We start from the raw sequence: 25,241 nt of genomic DNA on the forward strand, positions 1-25,241 counted from the left end.
CCACTTGCATAGCAGGACATTGATTGCTGTTTTTGGCCAGATCCTGTAATTCAGAGATTCCAAATCCTCCCTTCTTCCAGCCTGTCCTGTACTCTCTTCCCTAAGCCTGGGCAAAAAAAAAAAAAAAAAAGTGCTTAAGAGGTTACAGAGCAGCTCATTTTGGATAGTGAAAGATGGTGTTCATTTCTGGGACAAAATGTTGAGAAGCACATGAGATACCTATGGGAGATTAGTGGAGGGTTGGGGAGATGGAGGGGTACTCTGAATAATCCAAGAGCCTCGTCCCTTTTGATTTGAGAAGCAATGGCAGCCAAGTGTGAAGGGATCGGGTTCCCTGGTCCAGGCCTTTCCTTGGCTTCCTCCTAAAGTTGATGCTTGCCCCATCTCATTCCTGCCCCATGGGAAGCTCTTTCGACCCATGTGTCCTTCACCATTTAGCGGGCACAGGCTCCAGGCCATTCTCCCTCTCCCCTAACCCCACTCCCCTTCTTTTCCCTGCCCTAGTCTTCACGTTTGCCCAGCAGTTCCCCTCTCCATGCAAACAGCATGAAGCACCCGGACAGGGAGGGGAGTGGGGGCTGTGGGGCTGGGCCTCAGGGACAGATTTATTTGGATCTTCGGACTAATATTTGTGTAACCTGCCAAGACCCGTGTAGGAGGGTTTGGGTAGCTTTGGTTTTTTGGTGTGGGGGGTGGGGTTTTTGGAGATTTTTTTTTTTTTTTTTTTTTTGAGAAAGAGTAAAAATGCTGCAGCCTCCATATCCATTAATACAAAACATGAGCTGGTCAGGACCCTTGTGGCCTGTGGTGAGGGGATTCCTGTGGAGAAACAGGGCTGAGTCAGGCCAGGGGAATGTCTTCCTTGCAGAGTGGTGGAGTCAACTCGATAACTGATGAGTGGGATTAGGGAGGAGGGAGTGAGGGGAAGGAGGAAAGGGCTTCTGACAGTTTGAGATGGAGTGGAGAATGAGCTCCTATTTGGAGGAATATTGCAGAACAGTGGGGAGGAGGAGAGCCCGGGATCTTGGCTTTCCCCAGGATGGCAGCCTCTTAGCAAAGGTGGAAGCTCACCCCTAGAGCTTCCTCCCAAGAAAAAATACAGGTCACTTTGAGGGCCAAGGCTTGATCACTACTGAGAGGAAAGCAGTCCCGGGTCCAAGTCTCACCTGTGTTCTAAGGGAGATGCTGCTTTCCCAGTCCCTCCAGATTAACTCCTCTCTGTCTCTCTGTCTCTCTGTCTCTCTGTCTCTCTCTCTCTCTCTTTCTCTCTCTTTCTCTCTGTCTCTCTATCTCTCTGTCTCTATCTCTCTTCTCTTTCTCGCTGTCTCTGTCTCTGTCGCTCTGTCTCTCTTTCTCTCTGTCTCTATCTCTCTGTCTCTATCTCTCTTCTCTTTCTCTCTGTCTCTGTCTCTCTGTCTCTGTCTCTCTCTCTCTCTCTCTCTCTCTCTCTCTCTGTCTCCCTGTCTCTCTCTCTGTCTCTCTGTATCTGTCTCTCTCTCTCTGTCTCTGTCTCTCTCTGTGTCTCTGTCTCTCTCTCTCTCTCTCTCTCTGTCTCTTGTCTGTGTTTCTCTTTCTCTCTGTCTCTTGTCTGTGTCTCTCTTTCTCTCTGTCTCTCTGTCTCTCTCTCTGTCTCTCTTTCTCTCTGTATCTGTCTGTCTCTCTCTCTGTGTCTCTCTCTCTCTCTGTGTCTCTGTCTCTGTCTCTGTCTCTCTCTCTGTCTCTGTCTCTCTCTCTCTGTCTCTCTCTCTGTCTCTCTCTGTCTCTCTCTCTCTCTGTCTCTCTCTGTCTCTCTGTCTCTCTGTCTCTCTGTCTCTGTCTCTCTCTGTCTCTCTCTGTCTCTCTCTGTCTCTCTCTCTCTCTCTCTCTCTCTCTCTCTCTCTCTCTCTCTCTCTCTCTCTCTCTCTCTCTCTCTCTCTCTCTCTCTCTCTCTCTCTCTCTCTCTCTCTCAGAAAGGGCCTCCTTTGGCAAATCTGAGCCCCTCTCTCCAGAGAATGCACAGCTTCAGTAATTCCAGACTGCAGAGCTTTACACGTGCCAATTTCCCCATCAGAAGCTGAGGGAAGCAAGCTGTTGGAAAGACGGAAATGGGGTAATGGGGAGAGAGGAGCAGGGCTGCTCACCTCAAAGGCAAGAAAGCGGAGGTCAAGGGCAGCCCTGAGCCTGGTCACAGAGATCGACCCCAGCACTTCCCCTCCGGAGTCCGGCCCAGGGGGACAAGGACTTTGCTCGCTCCAATGAGGTTCCCTCTGCTTCTGGTCACCTCATTACTGCTCTTGAACCTTAGCCTTTTTCTCTCTGTCCAATCAAGATTATCATTCTCTCACCAAGAGGTAAGAGACTCACATCCCGACTCCCAGACCAAAAAAAAAAAAAAAAAAAAAAAGTCATTTAATCATTCCATATGCAGCAAATATTGAGTATCCCTTGCGGGCTGGGGGCTGCGGCAGAGGTATACAAGGAAGCCATTGTCCTCCCCACCGGCGGCCCAGTCTTATGTGAAAGAAAAGGCCCATGGGACGAGCGTGCCTCAATTTCGCCTGGAGCCGAGGAGCGCCCGACAGGCAGCTGGCCTTGTCGGGTGGCGCTCGCCCCACACCTGCTGCAAAGGGCTAGTTGCCAAGCAGCCCGTGGACCACGTTACCAGCCTGCCCCCGCCTTGTCGCAGCGCCAAGAATTTCTCGGGGACCAGCATTCTTTACAGCCCTTCCGACGGGCCTAGAGGGCCGGGCGCTCCCCGTCCTGCTATTCCCTGTTCCATGGGAGCCCCACCATTCCCCCTGATTGGCTGGCGGCCGACTCGTTAGAGCAGGACCCGCTCTTCAGCATCACCGCCTAGCCCACTCCACCCCGGGAGGTTTTATGTAAATGTCCCTACCAGTGTGTGTGTGGGGGGGTCCGGCCGGTGGGGGGAAGGGGGAGGGAGTTTGCTCCCCATCCCCGGGAAGCCGTCAGCCTCGTTCCGCGGCCAAATTACCGCAGCGGAGAACAATGCTGCGCATTCCTGAGCGGGTCGGCGGGACCCCGGGCTCTCGGGCCTCGTGCAGAGAGGTGCCAGACACAGAGAGCTCCGAAAGCGAGCCTGCGGGCCGCCCCCCGGCGGCTTCGCCTCACACGGGCCGCCGCTCTCACCTGGTTATGGATGGCTCCCGCCGCGGCCTCTGCCCCCGGCCTCCGCAGGGGAAACGCCCGCTGCTGCACAGAGGGCCGGCCGCTCCCGAAGGATCTCCGCGCGCGGCGGGGGCAGGGGGAGGGAAAGGTGCGGCCCCCCCACCGTTCCCACCTGCACACACTCCCATGTGGCCATATAGACACACACACACTCACACCTCCGGGTGGCCACGTGCACATGCACGCAAACAGAAGCACCCAAGGTATCACCGCCTCCGCCCGCCGCAGTAATCTTGGATGGAGATAAGATACAGAAAAGGAAAAAGGCCATTCAACTTCAACCGGCCCCTACCAAAGCAGCCATACCAACCCCAGAGCCCGCCCGGCCAAGAGATGACTTAGATCTTTAAAATGTTACATTATCAAGATGCAGGCAGTTATTTTTAGAGTGACTAGTGCATTCCAGCTGGGGTTTGTGTGTTTTGGGGAGGAGATAGGGAAGGGAGGGGGTGGAGGAGAGGTGGGTGGTGGAGGAGGAAGGAGGGAAGGAAATGGGAAGGTGGGGGGAGTGGGGAGCCGAGGAGAATTACCACCCAAGCGGAGCAGCAGAGGCCCAACTGCATCTCATCGTTGGCGCGTGCTGGGAGACAAGTGCGACGCGTGCCCCGGGACGGGGACTGCAGGGCTGGACATGTTGTAAATAAACAGTGGGGCGAGTGGAAGGGCGGGTCATCTTTTATAGCTGCCTCTACAAAGCTTGGGCCTCTGCAGTCACCCTAAAGCTGGTGGCAGAGATTTAGTGGGTCTGTCGTTTTCCAAAGGCCGTGGGCCTCAAAATGCTTTTAGGGCCAAAGAGGTCTTGGACCGAAGAGCTCAGGCAGAGACCCTGAAGGAGGATGGACAGTGGGCTCTCCCCCCTCCCCCCACTGTTGAATTAGACTGTGAAAAATGAAAATCCAAAACTCTTCTCTTCCAAAGGCTGGAAGATGTCAGGAACAAATATCATGCTAGCTCCCAGCCCCAATATCCAAAATTCAGGAGGAGAAAATAATTCTAAGCTCACGTCCCTATTTCCCCTTCTGGGGTTCAATTACCTGTGTGAACATATCTCTAGAGAATCAGAGAATTCATTCCCGGCTTTGGCTCTCTGGTCCAACCTCTCTCCCCTGTCCTGATTTAAGTCCCGAGTCAGCCACCGGCTTCCTGCACTCCCACCCAGCCCCACCTTTTGGCTGAATCCACAGACTGTATCTCCTGACCACCATCCCTTCAATTCCCCCTCAGCGGCCTTGGTGAGACTTTCCCTAATCTTTTCAAAACCTTCAGTACTGTGAATTCACAAAGACTTCTAAGACCAGACCAAAGAGAAGGAAATCCATGGACACAAGCCTTTACAAAACCTGCAAAACAGTAGTTGGTACTAATGAGCAAGGAGATCTTTCCACCATAGCCAAATACAGTAATACTGAACCTGGTGACTGGACTTTTATTCTCACTTCCACTCATAATGTCGCCGTCAGAATAGGCTCCATGGACACAAAAGAACCTCAATTTATGCTGGCAAAAGAAAGGCGATAATGTCCACAACTGAGACACCAGCAGACCCACACCCAAGATGAGATAGGTCTAAGAAAAGATTCAGAATGTGTAATCCTGCATTGGTAGAAGAGAAGGATCAAAGATTAGAGTCTCACAATCAAGGATTACAGGTCCTGGAGTCTCAGCCCCTTTGAAATTGGGGTTAAATCCAAGTTAGTGTGGAAAGCACAGGGCCAGTTCTCCACATGAGACTATCTAAATACTATCTATATCAAAAAGTGAATTTGGGTTTCTTCTAACTGAATATCTCCCTCAAACTACTGCCATTATTCTTTCCCAAAACATCATTGTTCTAGCTCTCCATAGATACCATGTTCTGCTAGTGGAGAAGATGTAGTCCATTGGCATGGACTAGGGTTAAGGAAATTCTCTATGCCAGAGAATTAAAAGCCTCAATATATATTAGAGGCTTTTAAACACGTCCAAGGTTTTCTTAAGGCTTTTAGGCTCTGGGATAGGAAATAGTAATGGGAACGAGTATGCTCAGAAACAGTTTTGTCACTGGCTAAGCAAAATCTATCTAATACTATTATGGTGCAGTGGTGGGCTCTTTGGTCTGCAATAAGGTAAAAAGAGACTATTGAATGCAAGTCTCTTCATTCACTTGCTCGGTGTTATCTCTTATTTAAGGCTGCCAATTATAGATCAAAAGAAAAATAGTAAGAGAAAAACGGCTCCTGGAAATGCTGCATGGTGAAGTCTTTCCCAGGCTCAGCCCTGTAACACATTCAACTAAAAGGGAAAATGAGTACTTTCATTTACCTTCCCAATCTTACCCTTACCACACTCCCAAATGTGGATGAACTAGAAGCTCGTTAATCAAAGCCTGAGGACGCTTCTTTTGGGCTTTGGATCCCCAGCCTTGGCTAGGAGGCAAACACCTTATACAAAAAGTCTACCTGTACGAGGGGCTCCCTCCAGCCCCTCCCCCACGAATCCTGGCTTTTGTGGTCCATCCATCTTGGCTTTCTCCCCCATCTCCCCCCAACCTCCCCCAAGCTCCACATGTGGGTTTAGGAGCCATCATCTGAAGAATTCTTTCGCTCACCTCCTGCATAGCAGCACGGCCCCATAAGGCTGCGCACCAGATGGAGGGGATAAAAGCCTGAGGTCATGGCTTCTTGCAAGCCATTTTTTCTTAAACTAACCCTGACTCTCAAAAAAAAAAAAAAAAAAAAAGGCCGAGCTGGGGTGGGGCCGGTGGAACTGATGACTAAAGCGGCAGTGACTTTAGAAGTCTTTTGTAATCAGAAAGGAGATGGTGAACTTGGCTTTCCCCACAAGTTTCCCCACCCTCGCCTCCACCCCCCACCCCAATCTCCCCCTTGTGCTTCTCCAAGGTGTCAGGGTGGAATGCAGAGATTAAGTCCAACCACAGGGTTAAAACCTTCTCCACTGCTGGGACCCACTCAGCAGGCTGCCACACACATGCTGGACTGGAGGCTGAGCCCTGAATTTACTCCTTCATTCTCTGGAAACACAATGAAGCAGGAGAAGAGAGGCTGGAGATGAATGGGGGGCAAAGATTGGGGTGGGGGGGAATTCAAGAGATCCCTGAAGTACCTTCCGAATGTCTACATGAAAGAAACTCCCGCATGACATCAGGCCATCAGTGAAACTAACTGCCCAAAGCCGCCTTCGAGGCACTGTGGGAAGGATAAAGGGATAAAATTCATATTCCCCACTGCAGGTGATGGGGGGTCCCCTCATATGGTAGTTGGGAGGAAAGTGCTGTGTAAACTGTCAAGTACAATATGAATATGAGCTATTATTGTTGGAAGCTCGGTCTGCTGGGGTTAAAAGGCTCACTCAAGAACCCCTCCAAGAAATTAGAGGAATGAGGAAATTTCAGCTTGGAGTATAAGTGACTTGGCTACAGCCATACAACTCTATGGAATTTCTCTATGGCCTGGTTTCTCCAGACTCCAAGGCAAGTGCTCTTTCCACCTCCAGGCAAGAGGATATAATGGAGTAAATGTTAGATTTAGAGACAAAAGCCCTGCCTTCGAATCCTGCTTCATTAGGTTCTCTTACTTCAATTTCCCTATCTCAAAAATGGTAATCACAAGATTTGTACCTGACTGGCTCTCACACTGACTCTGTGGAAGGTTACTGTGAGGTTCAAATGAGATCACGTAGAAAATATAAGAAACTGTGAAGTATTTTTATGTGATTTTTATCTTGATAAGGAGTTCTCAGTATGGAATTCATTCCCTAATGCAGATCACAATCCATCTGTGACTTATTTTAAAAAAGCCCCAGGATGGGAACCTTTCCACATCCCCCTTAATTCTAATGCCTTCTCTCAGCTTATCATTTCCAATCTATCCCATGTATGATTATTTGTACGCAATCTCCCTTATTTGAATGTGAGTTTTTTGAGAACAGGGATGTATATTTGCCTTTTCTTTAAATTATTATTAATTTTATTTTTTTTGGTATCCTCGATATGAAGCACATTGCCTGGCCCATAGTATATGATTACCAACTGGCTGCCTGTTAGTATATAAAAGTGAAACAATCTGCTCAGTGGTCACACAGATATTGCTACTAAGTATCAGAGTTCAAATATACACAGAGCACTTGGTAAACTTTAAAATATTTCATAAATTTTGTTTTGTTTTTTTCATCCCTCTTTTTTTTTTTTTTTTTCCTTTTTTTTGCTGAGGCAATTGGAGTTAAGTGTCACACAGCCAGGAAGTGTTAAGTGTCTGAGACCACATTTGAACTCAGTTCCTCCTGATTTCAGGGCTGGTGCTCTATCCACTATATTAACTAACCATCCTTCTTCCCCTCTTTTTAAAGTAATAAATTTCATATTAGATTCCAAAAGAAGGGAAGACATGGATTGGACAAGAGGAGGGGGGGAGCACCTTTGATAGTGGAAGATGGAAGACAGGAGAGAAAAACATTCAGTGGATGTCAGACAAAAATAAAGTCAGTGAGATCAGGGGAAGGAAGTGGCTTAGAATCCCAGGTCTTATTCCCATTCCCCAGGAAAGTATTCCCAAATAGCAGAATCGGGTACTGAGCCATTTATTACAGATCATCTCTTGGAAATGATAAGGAAGGCTCTCTCGTGATGGATCTAGGGAACAGCAGCGATTTAGCATTTCGGAGACTGGGGTAATAGATGTCCGTCCTAATATGGTAGTGTGTTAGTATAAATCCTGAAAGGAATCGGGCTGCTTTCAAAAGGATCACAATGGGCCTCAAAGGAAAGTCAACATAACATCTGACCCACTCCACTTCAATATATTTACTTTAATAATTTTCTTGTACACACATATACTTGTTACATGTTTGGTTTTTTATAAGCAGTGGAGAAGAAGTGATTTTAATTAAAACAGCAAATCTGATCTTATAAGTTACTGATCCTATTTTTCAGGATTTTGGTTATTTGTAGCTAACCAATTCATTACTTCTGGAGCTGCTTAGGCAGCTGCTAATGAAGTTAGCTAGGATCTATGTCAACGCTGTTGGCATGTACTAAGAAAGGTGAAGTAAGTCCCAATTCCTCTCTTGCTCAGAAGATTCCCAGCCCCTGATCCAGGACAGCTCCTGAGAAGGGCTCAGGAACACCGAGTGCCATTATGCAAACTCAGCCAGGGAATGTCAGGAAGAATAGCGACAAAACAGAGAAGCCAAATCTGCTGGGTCGCAAAGGGACCAGGATACACAATACCTACACTTCCCAGGCAGCTATTGCACCCACGGGGAGAAAGACTGGTGCAAGAGGAAACCCTGAAAATTAGAACTCAAAGAGAAGCCTAAAACGAGGAGCAATAAGGCACAGAGCCTAGATGTGGAGAAACAAAGCCAGACTGTGCCCTCTGCTGATTCTAGGAAGGTCTAGAGTAGAACACAGAATCAGCATCGGAAAGGTCAGGTCAGCCCCTCCTTGTACAGATAACATAACAAGTGACTTGTTCAGAATGATACTGTGAGAATCTGGAGTCTTCCTGACTCCCAGTCCAGTGTGATATTCGCTATACCAAGCCGCCTCTTCTGGTGGGTGGAAGAAAGCTAGCTCTTTGGGGAAGAGCAGAATTAGCCAGACACTGAAGTATTTGGGGTTTTCTCTATGAGTTAGAAGTTTTGTTTTGTTTTTTGTTTTTTTTCTTAGAGATACTAACAACATCCTTGGGTTGGAAGGGATGGTCTAATACTAGTGTTGTATCAGTAAATACTTTAAGTCACCTAAAGGAAACCACAAGGATGAATTATGTGCTATGGATGTAGGGGATTTTATCTAGTAAGTATTTAAGAGACTGAGGCCTGTGGAAAGTTAAGAGTGGGGAACGGAAAGGGAACGAGCATTTACATAGCACCTACCAACGGCCAAGGACTGTGCTTTGGTACTTTACAAATAGCATCTCACTTGAGCCTCACAACAACCCTGGGAGGTAAGTGCTGATTATTATTATTTCCATTTTACAATTGAGGAAAATGAGGCAAAAAAAAAAGGTTAAGGGGCTTGTTTAGCATCAGTTAGTGTCTGAAGCTGTATCTGAATTCACATCTTCCTGATTCCAGGCCCAGTGTTCTCTCCACTACTCCCTAAATGCTAAACGAAAAAGTCTGTTAAAAAGTCAGATGGTCACTAGATCAGTCCAAAGAGGTTACCAGAAGAAAAGAGTCATCAATAACTAGCTACAGGACCATTTGGCGGGAATAGCATAGAAGACTGAACTAGGTCCCTTTCAACTTGTGTTCAGGGCTGGGGATAGGAGGAAAATTCGTACTTCTGCTCCCAAACCCCCTAGTCTCTTTTATTCCCTGAAATAACAGAGATTTCTTGAGCTGTTTTCATACTTCATAACAGAACACAGTAACTGGGACCACCTAAAGTGTTCTGAAGTCCTCGACTGACCTAATAAGAACCACCATGCTCTTCCATAGTCTATCCCTGGCTGCCACTTCCCTCGAGTGTATGGATCTATCAGGAGTGGTGAAGAGTCATTGTCTTTCTTTCTTTTTACCTATTTCAGTCATAGAACATGGTGGGGGAGGAAACCCAGCCACTTAACAATGACAGATTCTCATGACCAAACCATTTGCCAGGATCATCTTAGCCTTTTTTTCTTTAGGCAATTTAATAAGAGGTGATTTCTGAAGCCCCCACAAAAATCAAGCAGAAGGTTTTATGCTGAGCCACGACAGAATTGAGAATATTGAATTCATTAAGAAGCATGTTTCAGGTTGCACTGTAATTTCCCTGTGTAATATAAGCCCATGGAATCTGACATAAGCTGATTGCTCATGCTGGTTATTTTATTTGCATTTCTGAATGGAAGGGATTTCAATACTCATAAAATATCTACCTGACTTATTATTCTTTGCTATTCCTCCCAGAGCAGCTGTTCTAAAATAGACACACAGACAGGAGTCTCAACTTGTACAACTGGTTAAGTGACCAAAAAAAAAAAAAAAAAAAAGGTTATTGCTGAAAAGCAATTAAAAAATTCAATATGAAGCCTGAGGCCAAACAAAGGCTATGGTTACTCCCAATTCCATTAGAAAGATAAAAGCCCAGGAAAAAGACCAAGTCTGAGTAAGGAATCTCATTCTCTTTCCTGGGTAGTATCCTCAGGAATGCAGAGGTGGGGGGAAAAGGGGGCAGGGGTGTCTGGAAGACCCTCCCAATTACAGGCAAAACTGCCTTTGTCCCCCCTCGAGTTTCCCACAACACCAAACTGTCTGAATATCTATGTTATCATTTTTATATGTCCACTTATTTTGGCACAAATTTTTTCCCAAATAAGATCTTTTAGGCTGAGTATCAGATTATGGAATTAGAAAGTTAATGCTGAAAGGGATCTTTGAGGTTCCTTTTCTAGCCTTTTTCCATTGCAGATGAGGATACTGAGGGCCAGAAGTGAAGCAACCTGCCCAAAGTAGGCCAGGAGCCTGGGGTCCTCTGTCTCCAGACCGAGAGCTATGTATGCTGTCTTAGAGAGACTCGAGTCTATTGAGATGGTCCAGAAAATGTGACTTTGACAAAATCAGTATCAGAGAAGACTCCAAACCAGGTCTTTGGACTCAACTCCCCAGCCCTTCCCCTTCTGTTCCACTGCCTCCTCAAATGAGCAACCTCTCCCTTAAATTTTTCACAACACCTTAGTTTAATCTTCTTTTACATCACTTTTAGTTATATCACATTATCTTACAATCAGCATGGCTCAATTTATAGGATTACTATTTTCATGCAACCATAGGACTCTCTAGTAGACTGACAAGTTCTCTAAGGTCAGATTCTCTTAATCTTTGTCTCTCCAGTGACTAACATATTATTTTACATTTAGAAGACATTTAATAAGTGCTTTCTATGTACTTCTAGATTGTTAAAAGAAGGCTATTTCACAATCAATATTAAGTATAATAAAAAAAATTATAAACTAGGTAGTTGACCTACCACTTTCACAGTTTACTCAAATTGTTCCATTTATTTTCTAAGGGGACTTTACTTGTCATTGTTAACTTTTAAACTGACTGCAAACATGAAACCATTTCAATCAATCAATAAGTATTTATTACATGCTTACTATGTGCCAGAGACTAAACTAAGTAATGGGGATACAAAGAAAAGTAAGAAATAAAATAAATTTTTTTTAAAAAGTCTATCTTCAAAGAGCTTGTGTTCCAATGGGAAAGACAATCTAAACATAAATACAAATACACACACATATATACCCAGGAGAAGAGAGGAGATGAGAAAAGAGAGAGCATGAACAAGGGCATTCCAAGCACTGTAAATTGCTAGTAAAGGGATAGGGTTGGGAGAAGTATATAAGCAGCAGTTGTAAGCCAGGAAGTCTGGAATACAGAGACTAGATAAATAGGAAATGTCAGGTTATAAAGAACTTTAAATAATAAAGGTATTTATATTAGATCCTAGGGATTTAATAGATAGCCACTGGAGTTTATTTCACTTAGAATGATTTTTTTATGCTTTCAACTATCAATCATCAAGTATCTATTAATAATAATAATAATAATAATTTATATATCACCTTAAAGATTGCAAAACACTTCATTATGTCAATTTATTTGATGCTCACAATAACCCTATATGGAAGGCTGTCATCATATTCATTTACAGATGAAGACAATGAGGCTGAAAAGGAACTTGATCGGGACATAATCTATAGCATTCACACTTAGGTCTCTACCTCTAGGTTCAACATTCCATCCACTGTACCATCTTGGCACTGAGCAAGAAGTACAAAAAATAAGACAAGCCCTAAAACATAGTTTCCTTTCTAATGAGGTAAACAACAAGAACATATAAAATATAGAGCTCTTTGACCCAAAAATTCAATTTCTAGGCTTAACCTCCAAAGGGGACCACTGATTTTAAAAAATGTGCCCATATAGCAGCACTTTTTGTGATAGCTAAGAATTAGAAAAAAGTAGACCCTGATGTTTTGAAAGACTGAAGGCAAATTCTCCAATTGATAAATGGTCAAACAATGTGAACAGGAAATTTTCAGATGAAGAAATTAAAATCTTTTCTAGTCATAAAAAATGCCCTAAATCACTATTGATCAGAGAAATGAAAATTAAGACAACTCTGAGGTACCACTACATATTTCTCAGAGTGGCTAAAATGACAAGAAAAGATAATGATGAATTTTGGAGGGGATATGGAAAACTGAGACACTAATGCATTGCTGGTGGAATTGTGAACAGATCCAACCATTCTGGAAAGCAATCTGGAACTGTGTCCAAAGGGCACAATTTTTGACCCAGTAGTGTTTCTATTGGATCTGTGTTAAGGATCATGCCTAAGTGCACTGCAATTCTCCAAGAGCCTCTACAGCTGTGAACATCTAAAGGCATTGCTAAGCAGTCTTTACTGACACAGGTGTTACTTGTGGACTGGAAAATAAATTGGAGGCAAAAGGAAGAGGAGAGAGGTCAGACAATGCAACGGCCTCTCGATCAGAGAGGTCAGAGAACAGCAACTGCCTCTTAGTTTCCTGAATCACCATCATTCTCTCACAAGAAGAGAAGAAAAGGTCCCTCTTACCTCTTTACTTTACCTGGTAGTTACATATTATGTTCCCAATAGATTTGTATCCCAAAGAGATCATAAAAAAGGGAAAAGGACTCACATTGCAAAAATGTTTGTAGAAGCCCTTTTTGTAGTGACAAGGAACGGGAGACTTGATTAGATGCCCATCAGTTGGAGAATGGCTGAATAAATTGTGGTATACAAATGTTATGGAATATTATTGTTCTGTAAGAAATGACCAGCAGGAGGAATACAGAGAGGCTTGAAGAGACTTACATCAACTGATGCTGAGTGAAATGAGCAGGACCAGGAGATCATTGTATACTTCAACAACAATACTATACGATGATCAATTCTGATGGATGCAGCCCTCTTCAACAATGAGATGATTCAGGCCAGTTCCAATAAGCTTGTGATGGAGAAAGCCATCTGCACCCAGAGAGAGGACTGTGGGAACTGTGTGTGGATTGTTGTTTGCTTGCATTTTGTTTTCTTTCTCATTTTTCCCTTTTTGATCTGATTTTTCTTGTTTAGCACAATAATTGTGGAAATATGTATAGAAGATTTGTACATGTTTAACATATATTGGATTCGTTGCTGTATGGGGGAGAAAGTGGGAGAAGATAGGGAGAAAAAAATTGGAACACAAGGTTTTGCAAGAGTGAATGTTGAAAACTATCAGTGCATATTTTGAAAATAAAAAGCTACAAAAAAGACTAAGGCAAAAGGAAAAGGGGACGGCAGAAGATGATAGTATCATGGAAACAACAATCATGAATTTGGACAGACTTTGAGAAATAATAGGAGATAGAAAGGTCTGGTGTGCTGTGGTCTCTGGAGTGATGAAGAGTTGGACATGACTAAATAATAACAGATGCCCATCAACTGGGGAATGACTAAACAACTTGTGGTTTATGAATGTAATGGAATGTTACTGTGCTCTAAGAAACAATGAATGTGATAAATATGGATACATCTATATAAATCAATGCTGAGTGAAGTAAGCAAAGCCAAGCTGAAAGCATACACAATAACTAAAACAATATAAATGGAAAGAACGACACATACACACACACACACACATCAAAAGTCAGCAAAATTATAAAAAATAAGTAATAACAAAGAGGTATGGGAAGACCCTCCTACTTCACCCCTTTGAAGAGGCGGGAGCTCCACAAGTGTTATATATTGCATATATTTTTAGACTCTTTCAAAATATTTATCAATTAAGCTCATTTTTTTTCATTGTCTTCAAAACAAACAAACACTATTTGTCCTTTGAGATACCTCTTTGTAAGAGGGACAGGAGAGACACTGGGGAAATAATGGTGATATAAAAACATACATGGTTAATAAGTATTTGGATAAGCACCAGGAAAGACTTCAGGCAGAATGAAGTGTTCAAACAGCGTCTTAAAGGAAGAGAATTCCATAAATTGCAAATTATAAGGAAGAAGAGCTTATGATGTATGGGCACCAATGCAAAAGCACGTCAGGAGGAATTTTGAAGGTGGGGACAGTCAGAGTTCCTGGCATGTTGTTGTTCCCCAGTCTTTCTCAGTTGTGTCCCTCTCTTCATGATCCCATTTGGGGTTTTCTTCGCAGAGATAATGCAATGGTTTGCCATTTCCTTCTCCAGCTCATTTTATAGATGAGGAAACTGAGGCAGACAGGGTTAAGTGACTTGTCCAAAGACACAGATAGTAAGTGTCTGATGTCAGATTTAAAGTCAAGTCCTCCTGACCCGGCCCAGCATTCTATACATTGGGCCAGACTAGCCTGTAAAAGGTGGCACAAAAGCAGAGTCTTCAAGGAAAGTATAGATCCCAAAAGGCACGGGCCCCAGAGAGTAAGGGCACTGTGTGTGTGTCCAACAGTGTGGGGCCATATGACTGGATCACAGAATCTGAGAAAGCAAGGACAGTCGAAGTAGACTGGAGAGGTAGAAAGGGGCTGCATTATAAAAAGCTTTAAATGCCAAACAGATGGGCTTATCTTTGATCCTAGAGATAATAGGGAGCAACTGGAATTTAATGAGGAAGGAAAGAAGGCTGCTGTACTTTATGAAAATCACTTTTCAGGCCATGCAGGGAAGTGACAGGAGTACAAAATGGCTTGAGCCAGGGAGACTATATAGGAGACTAATAAATAGTCCAGGCCTGAAGTGATAAATATCTGAAATAGGGTCCTGGCTGTGGGATGCAGAAGGAAAATGTATGTGAGAGATAACATGGGAGTAGGAAGAAAGGAAGAAAGAATTTATGAAGCACCTATTATATGCCAGGCACTGTTAAGTGCTATACAAATATTCTCATTTGATCCTCCAGACAACCTTATTATTCCTATTTTGTTGTCATTTAATAGTACCTGGCTCAGGATCCTTTTTTTTTTTCTCTTTTTTTTTCCCCTTTGGGCAATGAAGTGATTTGCCATTTCCTTCTCCAGATCATTTTAAATATGAGGAAACTGAGACAAGCAGAATTAAGTGACTTGCCCAGGCTCACAGTTAGTGTTTGGGTCTGGATTTAAACTCATTTTCCTGACTCCAGATCTTGTGCTCTACCCACTGCATCACCTAGCTGCCCCTCTCCCCAGATTTGTTGTTCAGTTATTTTTCAGTGTTATCTGACTGTTCAAGACCCTGTTTGGGATTTTCTTGGGGTGATATGCCATTTCCTTCTCCACCTCATTTTACAGATGAGGAAACTAAAATAAACAGGATTAAGTTACTTGCCCAGGACTATGCCCAGCTAATAAGGATCTGAAGTTAGATCTGAACTCTGGGTCCTGCACTTTATCTGTTGTGCTATGGGTTTAGTTTTTATTTCTATGAAGAAAACTCTCAGATCTCTATATCCAAACCTAATTTCCCCCGTACCCCACCCCAGTGAGCTCTATTTCTACTTCTACTTTATCAACTTCCTAGTCAATGTTTAGAATTGGATGTGGGCATCTCAGACTCATCAAAATCAGATCTCATTCTCTTTTCCCCCAAATCTACCTCGCTTCTAAATTAGGCTCTTTCTAAACACTCAAGTTTGAAGCTTCAGTCATTCTCAATTACTTCCTCACCTTTCTCCACCCTATACATCCAACAAGTTGCCAAGTCTTGTTTCTCTGCTTCCACATCTCTTGCATATATACACCCCACCTCAGCTGAAGCTATTCTCATTTCTTTTCTGCATTACTGCAGTAACCTCCTTATTGGTTTCCCTGCCTCAATTTTCTCCCCTGTCCAACCTACTCTGAACATTTCTGCTCATGTGACACTCCTAAAGGTCTGACCATCTCTGACCCTGTTCAATAAACTCCAGTGATTCCTTGTTCCCTACAGGATCCAAGCCCTGTTCCATCCAACCTTTTTAGTCTTATTAGCTAGCTCATCCTATCTTCTTTAGTCTTGCTGCTTCTTCACATACAACAATCTCTCCTCCATGACTTTGCACTGTCTATCCTTGGCCCTACCCTCCATGCTTAGAATGCACTCCCTTCCTCACCTCTGCAAACTTCTTACAATTTCTAGTTTCCCTCAAAGCTCAGTTAAGAACCATCTTCTATATCAGTGAAATCAAAGTTACATAGAAATAGATCTCTGATGGTTATATATTGATTTAGAATACTACATATTAGCATCATTTATATTATACTGAATTTTGATTTATTTTATCAATCATTTCCTAATTATTTTTAAATCTGGTTCACTGTCCTGAGTTCAATACCTGTTTTACACAAAAGCTTTCCTGTTGTCTCAGGTGCTTTCTTTCTCCAATTATTTTATATTTATTTGCATATTATCATGTCTATGCTGCCTCCCCTTTCTTATTAAAAATGTTATTTATATATAGAAACTTAGGCTTTTACTTTGTCATTATGTCCTTAATTGCTAGCACAGTGCTTGGCACATAGTAAATGCTCAATAAAATGTTTGTTGTTTGATTTTTCTTTTTTTAATTTTTAATTTTTTAATTATAGCTTTCTATTTATAGGATATATGCATGGATAGTTTTTCAGCATTGACAATTGCAAAACATTTTGTTCTAATTTTTCCCCTCCTTCCCCCTCACTCCCTCTCTCAGATGGCAGATTGACCAATACATGTAAAATATGTTAAAATATATGTTAAATACAATATATGTATACACAACCATATAGTTGTTATTTTGTTGCACAAGAAGAATCAGACTTTGATATAATGTACCCGTGAAGGAAATAAAAAATGCAGGTGGTGTCAGATTGGCTAAGATGACAGGAACAAATAATGACAAATGTTGGAGGGGATGTGGGGAAACTGGGACACTAATACATTGCTGGTGGAGTTGCGAAAGAATCCAGCCATTCTGGAGAGCAATCTGGAATTATGCCCAAAAAGTTATCAAACTGTGCATACCCTTTGACCCAGCATTGCTGCTATTAGGCTTATATCCCAAAGAAATACTAAAGAGCGGAAAGAGACATATATGTGCCAAAATGTTTGTGGCAGCTCTTTTTGTTGTAGCTAGAAACTGGAGGATGAATGGATGTCCATCAGTTGGAGAATGGTTGGGTAAATTGTGGTATATGAAGGTTATGGAATATTATTGCTCTGTAAGAAATGACCAGCAGGAGGAATATAGAGAGGCCTGGAGAGACTTAAATCAACTGATGCTGAGTGAAATGAGCAGAACCAGAAGATCACTGTACACTTCAACAACAATACTGTATGAGGATGTATTCTGATGGAAGTGGAAATCTTCAACATAAAGAAGATCCAACTCACTTCCAGTTGATCAATGATGGACAGAGGTAGCTGCACCCAGAGAAGAAACACTGGGAGGGGAATGAAAATTGTTAGCACTAATATCTGTCTGCCCAGGTTGCATGTACCTTCGGATTCTAATGTTTATTGTGCAACAAGAAAATGATATTCACACACATGTATTGTACCTAGACTATATTGTAACACATGTAAAATGTATGGTATTGCCTGTCGTCGGGGGGAGGGAATAGAGGGAGGGGGGGTAAATTGGAAAAATGAATACAAGGGATAATATTATAAAAAAAAATATATATATATATATAATAAAAAAAAAATGCAGGTGGACAAAAATAGAGGGACTAGAAATACTATGTAGCGGTTCACACTCATTTCCCAGAGTTCTTTCACTGGGTGTAGCTGTTTCTATTCATTATTAAACAATTGGAACTGACTTGGATCCTCTCTTTGTTGAAGAGGGCCATGTCCATCAGAATTGATCGTCATATAGTATTGTTGAAGTGTATAATGATATCCTGGTCCTGCACATTTCACTCAGCAATTGATTAATTTTTCAGAAAAACTTTTGGCATTATTGACGTAACTTCCTGTGATCCCAATTTTATATCTTCTTCTTCTAAGACCTTGCTCAAGCTATCCCACAAATATAGGTAACTTCTCTCCTTTTGCTTTTCTTCCTGAAAATTCTCCTCTTTTAAATCATGGCTTGAAATTTACTTCTTTTATCTCCAAGATTCTCAAGTCCAATATAATATTCTATTTGCTCTGTTTCTGTAAAACTGTATTTGATTATAGATTTGCTATATTACTGCTACTGGACTTCAAACTCCTTTATGGCAGGAAGCATTCCTATTCTTTCATATGGATCTAAAGTACATGATGTTAGGCTTGTACCTAGTAGACCAGCCAGGACTTGGTCCAAATATGGTTTTTAAGTACTCCTAGGGAATAGAACTGAAAAATAATTTGGTGTTCCAGTGACCTAGAAAATAATCCTTTTCCCCCCAGGGATACTAAAGCAGGCAGAAGTTACTGCGCCAAATTCAGTTGGGCAAAGAGGGTAAGGGAAAGAGATGCTTCAGTAGGTTAAGCAACACATCTTAACACATGTTCTTATGGCATAGTGTTCCTCAGGGCAAGGAATAAAAGAAATAGCTCTGACATTAGCAAGTAAGTTTGAAAATCCCTTGTGGCTGTCTCTCACACACATGCTCCAGTCACAATATACAACAGCAAGTGTGAACCAGACCATAACTCTCGACTTCTCAGGCTGTATCCCATAAATGTAGTATTATTTCAATTTGAAGGAAGCTAAGGTGACCCTTATTTCCTACAATATTTATATTTAACCATAAGGAATACAAACATATTAAATGGAAATATGGCAACAAATATAAAAATTATTGTGCGAGGTAAGTCTGACATATAATATTTTTAATTGTATATGGAGACTCTTACTTTACTACATATTTTCAATCTCTACAGGGGATAGGAAACTTTATCATGTATTACCTATTTAAAGATAAAGTTCACCCAAGTGGTAGTAAACATGAAAACCTTTCATGATGACTGGATGAACAGGGGAAAACATTCATCCTGAGTCCTGTTCTTTCACCAGAATCTCAGTAGTATAATTCTTGAAAAGGAGAGGTCTTAGAGAATGCTGACTGACTTCTTGGATCATTGTCTTAGTGTGTGATATCACTCAAAGGAAATTGGGGTATAGAAAGAAACATTTGAAAATAGCTTAACTCCTGTTAAGATAGATGTAATGAATCTAAACCAAAAAAAAAAGTATATGGGGAATCAGAACTCATCTGGTCTGACAGCACCATTTTATAGACAGGAAATGAGGAGATGAGATGCCTAAGATCACACCACTCGAAGTGACAGAACAGCCAGGTCCCAGGTCCCCTGCCTCCAAACCTGTCCTACAAGTCATTTCATGCAAGGAAGGAATGTTCTAGGACTACAATGCTATTCTACTTTAAACGGCACATGGCTTATGAATTTACCAACAGCTCTTTAAAAATGAATGAAGATCAAGACATTCATGTGACAGCTTAAATGTTTAAGAGACATCTTTCCCTTCCTGCCCCCTTGAAATACTTTTTTCACAAGCCCACCCTTCTGGTCACAGACCTAAAAGAACCACAGGAGAGTATCTCTTCAGGTATTCAAGCCCACAAATTGAAGGTTTTACATGGTGGACTTTGTGTTTTGGTTTTTTTTTTTTCCTTCAGGGCATTACAATAGCTACAGTATATGGCTGCCAAATTAATAAGAAAAACCTTCAAAGTGAGGGTTCAGTTGAATAAGAATCCCTGGGCTCCCGACAAGTGAAAAAAGAACCCAAAGGGGTCAGCATCAAATAAATAAAAAATCTTGCCAATTTTTATCTGAGTGCAAGATTTTGACTTGGAGGCCCCCTAGCAACCAAGGCCAAATTACATGTAAGATTAGCAAAGCCTCTGTATCCATGTTCCAGTAGAACATTTTTCTATTTCATTGTATCTAGAAGAGAAAAAAAAAAATTAGTGATGGATTTGTCAGCCAAGAACTAACCCTCAAGTCTGAAAGGTTTCTAACACCTATGGACTAAAAGTTAATTGTGAAGGGCCTGCCTAGAAACAAAAACTTAAGCCCAAGGTCTTTACAGGGGAATCGGTATCCTTGGTTATCTGAGCAGAGGACAAGGGCTGGCACATTCCCAATGAGAAGTAACTGAAAAGTGTGAGAGAGTACCCCCTAGTTTCCTGACATACTGTGTTCTCTGGAGGGATAGTTTCTTTCCTTAAGCATCACCCAAATGCTATGCTGAGAAAGCTTAGTTAAACCACACCTGTTCTATGCTTTGAACTGTATCAAAAGTTTTAAAATCCCAATCTATCCTCAATAATCCAGTCTGTGGATAAGAGCATGGCCCACCTACTTGAGCAATGTGACTTAAATTCTCTACCTGAGGGGACCACCTGAAGCGGGAGGATGTTTGCCTGAAGTAGCAGCCAGCCAGCCAGACAGCTGGGAATGGGGTGATTTTAATGTTAAGAGAAATCAAGAAGGGGCAGTTTCACTTTCAGCTCCAAACAGTTCTGGTCTGGCTTAAGTCAGAACAAATATCGTTACCATTTAACCTTTCCTTGAAGTTTCTTCTGCTTGAAGGAAGACACCTTGGGTTTCTCAACTGACAGCGCACCAACCTCTGTAATTATTCTTGACCTCTAAAAATCCCACTTTTGCAGCTAAGAATCATGAACTCCGATATTTAAGTCATCAGCGAAATTACAAAACACCCCTGTCAAAGTTCTTCCCTTTTCATCAGGAAAAGGAGCATGCCCATACTGGAAGGGCAAGATAATTATTACTAAGAACCAGTAGTATTGGCATTTACACTTTAAGTTCTCATGCCAGATTCAGAACCACTTTTGTAAGCCTTGAAATTCCACAGGCAGGCCTTTGTGACTGATTCATTAAACAAGAAGTGAATGGATAGAGAGCCCTGAAGATTAGTTATCAGAAAGCACACCTAAAATTTTACCAGAAGCAGATTTATTTTGCTTCAGTGCAATCTATCTTAAGTTTCCTCACAAGCTTTCCTTTTGGTCCCAGAAGTGGCAAAACTTAGGTTGAAACAGAAGATACACATTTTATACCTTAAGAAAAAAAAAAATAAGAAAGAAAAGGAAAACCACTTCAGAAAGTCAATCAGAGCGACAAGAGAAATCCAATTTGAACCGCCAGGAAACCAGTGGGTACATGTTTCTCCGGTCCTGCTTTTTCATTTTAGACCAAGAGTTGCTGAGTCCAATAAACTCCATGGAGTTGCACGAGTGTCTGTAATATAAATGACTGAATGGCATTCTTTCTTACAATTATAAACCGGCAAGGACATGACTGAAATCAGACCTCGTTGCGGTTCTGAGGGCAGAAAAGCCAAGTTATTTTGCTTACTCTGCTGCAGCAGTCCTGCAAATAGACTTCTATTGTGAAGAAATTCCCACAGCAACAAATTTGTTTGCCATTGGAAATTACATTCCTGACATCTGAATGCCTTTTCCATTCTTCTTATCTAATCCAACAAACATTTATTAAGCACCTACTGCAACCAAAGCACTTGGAATACAAGATATTTTTTAAAAGCCAAACAGTCCTTACCTTCAAGAAGGTCACATTCTATATTAAAATATTCAAAGAGATAAGCAAATGTATACATGAAATTTTCAGAGAGAGAGTGCTCTAAACCTCTAATTACTAGGTGGATGAAGAAAGACTTCCTATAGGAAACAGCCTATGAGTTGAACTTTAAAGAAGTTAGGAATTCTAACAGAGAGGAGGGAGTACATTCTGGGGGAGACAGTGTAAGTAAGGCCTGGATACAGAAGGAAGAAAATAAACATTTATGAATCACCCACTATATATCAGACACTATGCTAAGCACTTTACAAATATCTCACTTGATCCTCACACCAGTCCTATCATTTTTCCCATTTTACAATTAAAGAGACTGAGGCAAGCAGAGGTTAGGCCTTATCCAACATTACAGCCACTAAGTACCTGAGGCTGGATAAGTACAGTGCTTTCACACCTTGCCACCTACCTGCCTCCATAGTCTATAGAGATGAAACACCAGATTTGGAGAAAGAAAGGAGGTCAGCTTGGCTGCCACACAATGTGTGAAGGGGAGAAATATGAAATAGGCTAGAAAAATAATTTTGGAGCCAAATTGTGAAGGCCTTTCAATGTCAAACCGAGGAATTTGTGTTTTACTTGATGGCAATAGGGAGTAAGTGAAGGTTCTTAAGCAGGAAAGTAATGTGCTCAAATGAGCTGTAACAGCATGTTAGCAGCTGATTAGAAAATGAAGAGATGGAAAGCTGGGAACCCAATCAGAAAGCTGTCAAAATAGTCCAGGTGAGGAATAATAAGGGACAGAACAAAAGCAGTGACTGTGTGTTTGAAAGAAGGGGATTAATGGAGAATATCCATTCTCTCCTTAACACTTGATTCCAAATTTGCCTTCTCTCCACAACCCCCTGCAAGCTTCCCTAATTAAGCCTTTATTTTTCATCCTTCCAACATTTCAATATTTGGAGGGCCATAGCCTTTTAAAAGTCAGCCGACATGCCATGATCAAGGATATGTCTCATTACAGTTACAAAGATCAGAAGTTCCAATTTTTAGTCTTAATTTTGTAAACAACTCAATTTACAGGTTTAGAAGCTTTAACATAAAACATTCGAGTGTCACTGATAGGCAAGAATGGTAGAAGTGGAAGGTATGGAGATGTATAAAAACTGTTCCTGTCCTCAAGGAACTTCTAATTACAAGTACACAAACAATTATAATACAATGCAGAATGAGTTAGATGCCATAAAAGAGGAATAACTAACATGCTTTGAGAGTACAGAAATCTGATACACTTTTTTGGATTGGGGAAAGACTTACTTAATGGATATGGAGGGGACTTTATGTTGAGCCTTAAAGGATAGGAAGAATTTCAAAACAAATTGGGAGTGAGGACGCTGAAGGTGAGGAAAGACACATTTTAGACAGAAAGGGTAAGAAAAAGCAAAGAAAGAGAAGCTAGACATAAGGGCCAATTCTTCTTAGAAATGAATAGTTCAATTTGTCTGGAATATGAAGGGAAGGTAGCAGGAAACAAGGCTGGAAAGTTAGGTTGGAAAAAGATTATGATGGAAGACTTTGAATTCCAGGCTGCATTTGTGTCATTATTTTATAAACATTAGGAAGCCACTCAAGTGTTATTATAAGCAAAGAAATGATTACATCTATGGTAGAGAAATATTATTCTCGTGACACAAGGGGAAAGAAGTTCTGGAGGAGACAGTCTGCAGTAAGGGAGATTGGTTACACAATATACTCCTGAGTCATCTAGACTTTTACTCAGTACCTATGTGGGAGTCTCCTATACTAAGAAAATGAGAATACTGATCTCCAGCCACAAGCCTACGTGGTCCGGGGTCCCAAACAGATCAGGATCTGGGGTCTTGTGGATTTTTCAGTGAAGCATGAGGTGAGGTCCTCTGCTGAGATAGAGTGTTGTGGACAGCTTGGGAAGAGCAGAAATAAGAATAAAGGATAGGCTTGGAGCAGAGTGGGTGAAAGTCAATTGAGAAGGCAGGTGATGGCGATAATCCAGGGTTATGACCTAGAAAGAGACAACAGAATGGGGGTACAAGGGACTCCAGGATAAGGAGTAGCTTAATGTTGAAACTCAAGACTGGAAATTTTGAAGGGAGGAGAATGGAACCAAAAAAGGAGTGATGGCCTGGAAAGTCAGGGAGTAATGAAGTGATTGCAATTGTCCTAAATAAGGGGGATAACAGTGGGAATGGAAAGGAGGAAATATATGGGAGGTTGATGTATTATTAGAGCTACAAAGGATCTTAGTGCTCTAGGCCCAGCTTCTTAATTAAGACTATAGATGGGGCCTCATAACAATGTGAGGGTTGCAAAATTATGATCTATTACCAGTAAATGTTTGATAAATACCTATTTTATAACTCCATATGATATATATCTATATGTAAAGGGCTAGAACTGAGCAGATGCAAGGTGACCTAGCACTTGAGGCTAATCACCAATTGGACAATTCTCTATTAACATGTTTGGAGGATGAACCTACTTAACTATTCTGTGCTGGCCCGATGGATGGATGTGGACAAAGAGGGGGAAGTGAAATCAGTGGGTGGAGTAGGAGATTGATTCATTCTCTTGGCAGTGGAGAGAGAGAGGAAGGAGGTGTGGAGATTGCTAGATCTAATCCCCTGACTTCGACCCCAAAAGACCAAGAATAAAGACTTTTGCTTATCCTGACTCCAGCTGATTCTAATATATCCAGGGTCTCAACATTTTGGTGCCCAACGTGGGGCTGGGGACGAGGAAGAATCTTTGCCTAGCATCTGCCCCTTTCAGCTATAAGAGGTTGCTAGTTTAGCCCTTAACAAAGTAAGTTCCTTGTTTGTCTATTAAACTACTCACCTAATTTCCTGGTCACCAGAGACTTCAGTGGAAGTAGGGTGCTTAAGACACTCCTCCAAAAATAAAAGAAAGGGGGAGCCACGGGTAACCCTAGAGAATTTCTAAATTTAGTTCTCTATACCATTAATTTTAAAATTTTTGACAAAGAAGCACTGCCTCCGGCAGATGGGTTTTATAACCCATCAGAAGGGCAGTGTTCAGTACAAGCAGCTCCACTGTCTTTAGATAATCACCAGGTGATGTGGAGAGACCCAGAAAGTGGTGAATGGAAGGGACCAGATAGGTAACTGATTGGGGGAGAGAGTTTGCTTGTATCATTACAGATGGAGAAGGAATCAGATGGGTGCCAACGAGCCGTATTCACCTTGTCCATTGGAGAGAGATGGAGACGACCCTTGAAACGAAGGAGAAGACCCAAGAAACATCGGGGTGGTTCCGTTGCTGACTGTGTGCACCACTGAAAGAGCCTGGCAGTTATGGCGTTTGACTCATGGATATCAAAAATTGTTGGGCTTGAAAAGCCTCAGGAATCACTGGATTCTCTGAAACAAAAGACTGTTGCAGGATTTCAAAAACTTTCAGGGATCATTGGATTCCCTGACACATGAAGCAATGGACAATAGACTGGTTTGGGACTAATTTGGTTGCTAAAGAAGGCATATGTGTGACTGATGTTTACATACCCTCCTTCTAGGACTTCTGGAAATCTTTTACAAAACCGTGTTAATTTATATTGTTTGTTCTATCACTACTTGCATGTAC

The 25,241-nt window shown here is 42.0% G+C and overlaps 1 protein-coding gene across 1 annotated transcript in view; it reads right to left on the reverse strand.

Moving 5' to 3' along the window:
• ST7L (suppression of tumorigenicity 7 like) overlaps positions 1 to 25,241 on the reverse strand; it is an 85,523-nt gene that overhangs the window by 2,293 nt on the left and 57,989 nt on the right.

The sequence above is a fragment of the Sminthopsis crassicaudata genome, chromosome 4, assembly GCF_048593235.1.
Source record: "Sminthopsis crassicaudata isolate SCR6 chromosome 4, ASM4859323v1, whole genome shotgun sequence".
Taxonomy (NCBI): Eukaryota; Metazoa; Chordata; class Mammalia; order Dasyuromorphia; family Dasyuridae; genus Sminthopsis; species Sminthopsis crassicaudata.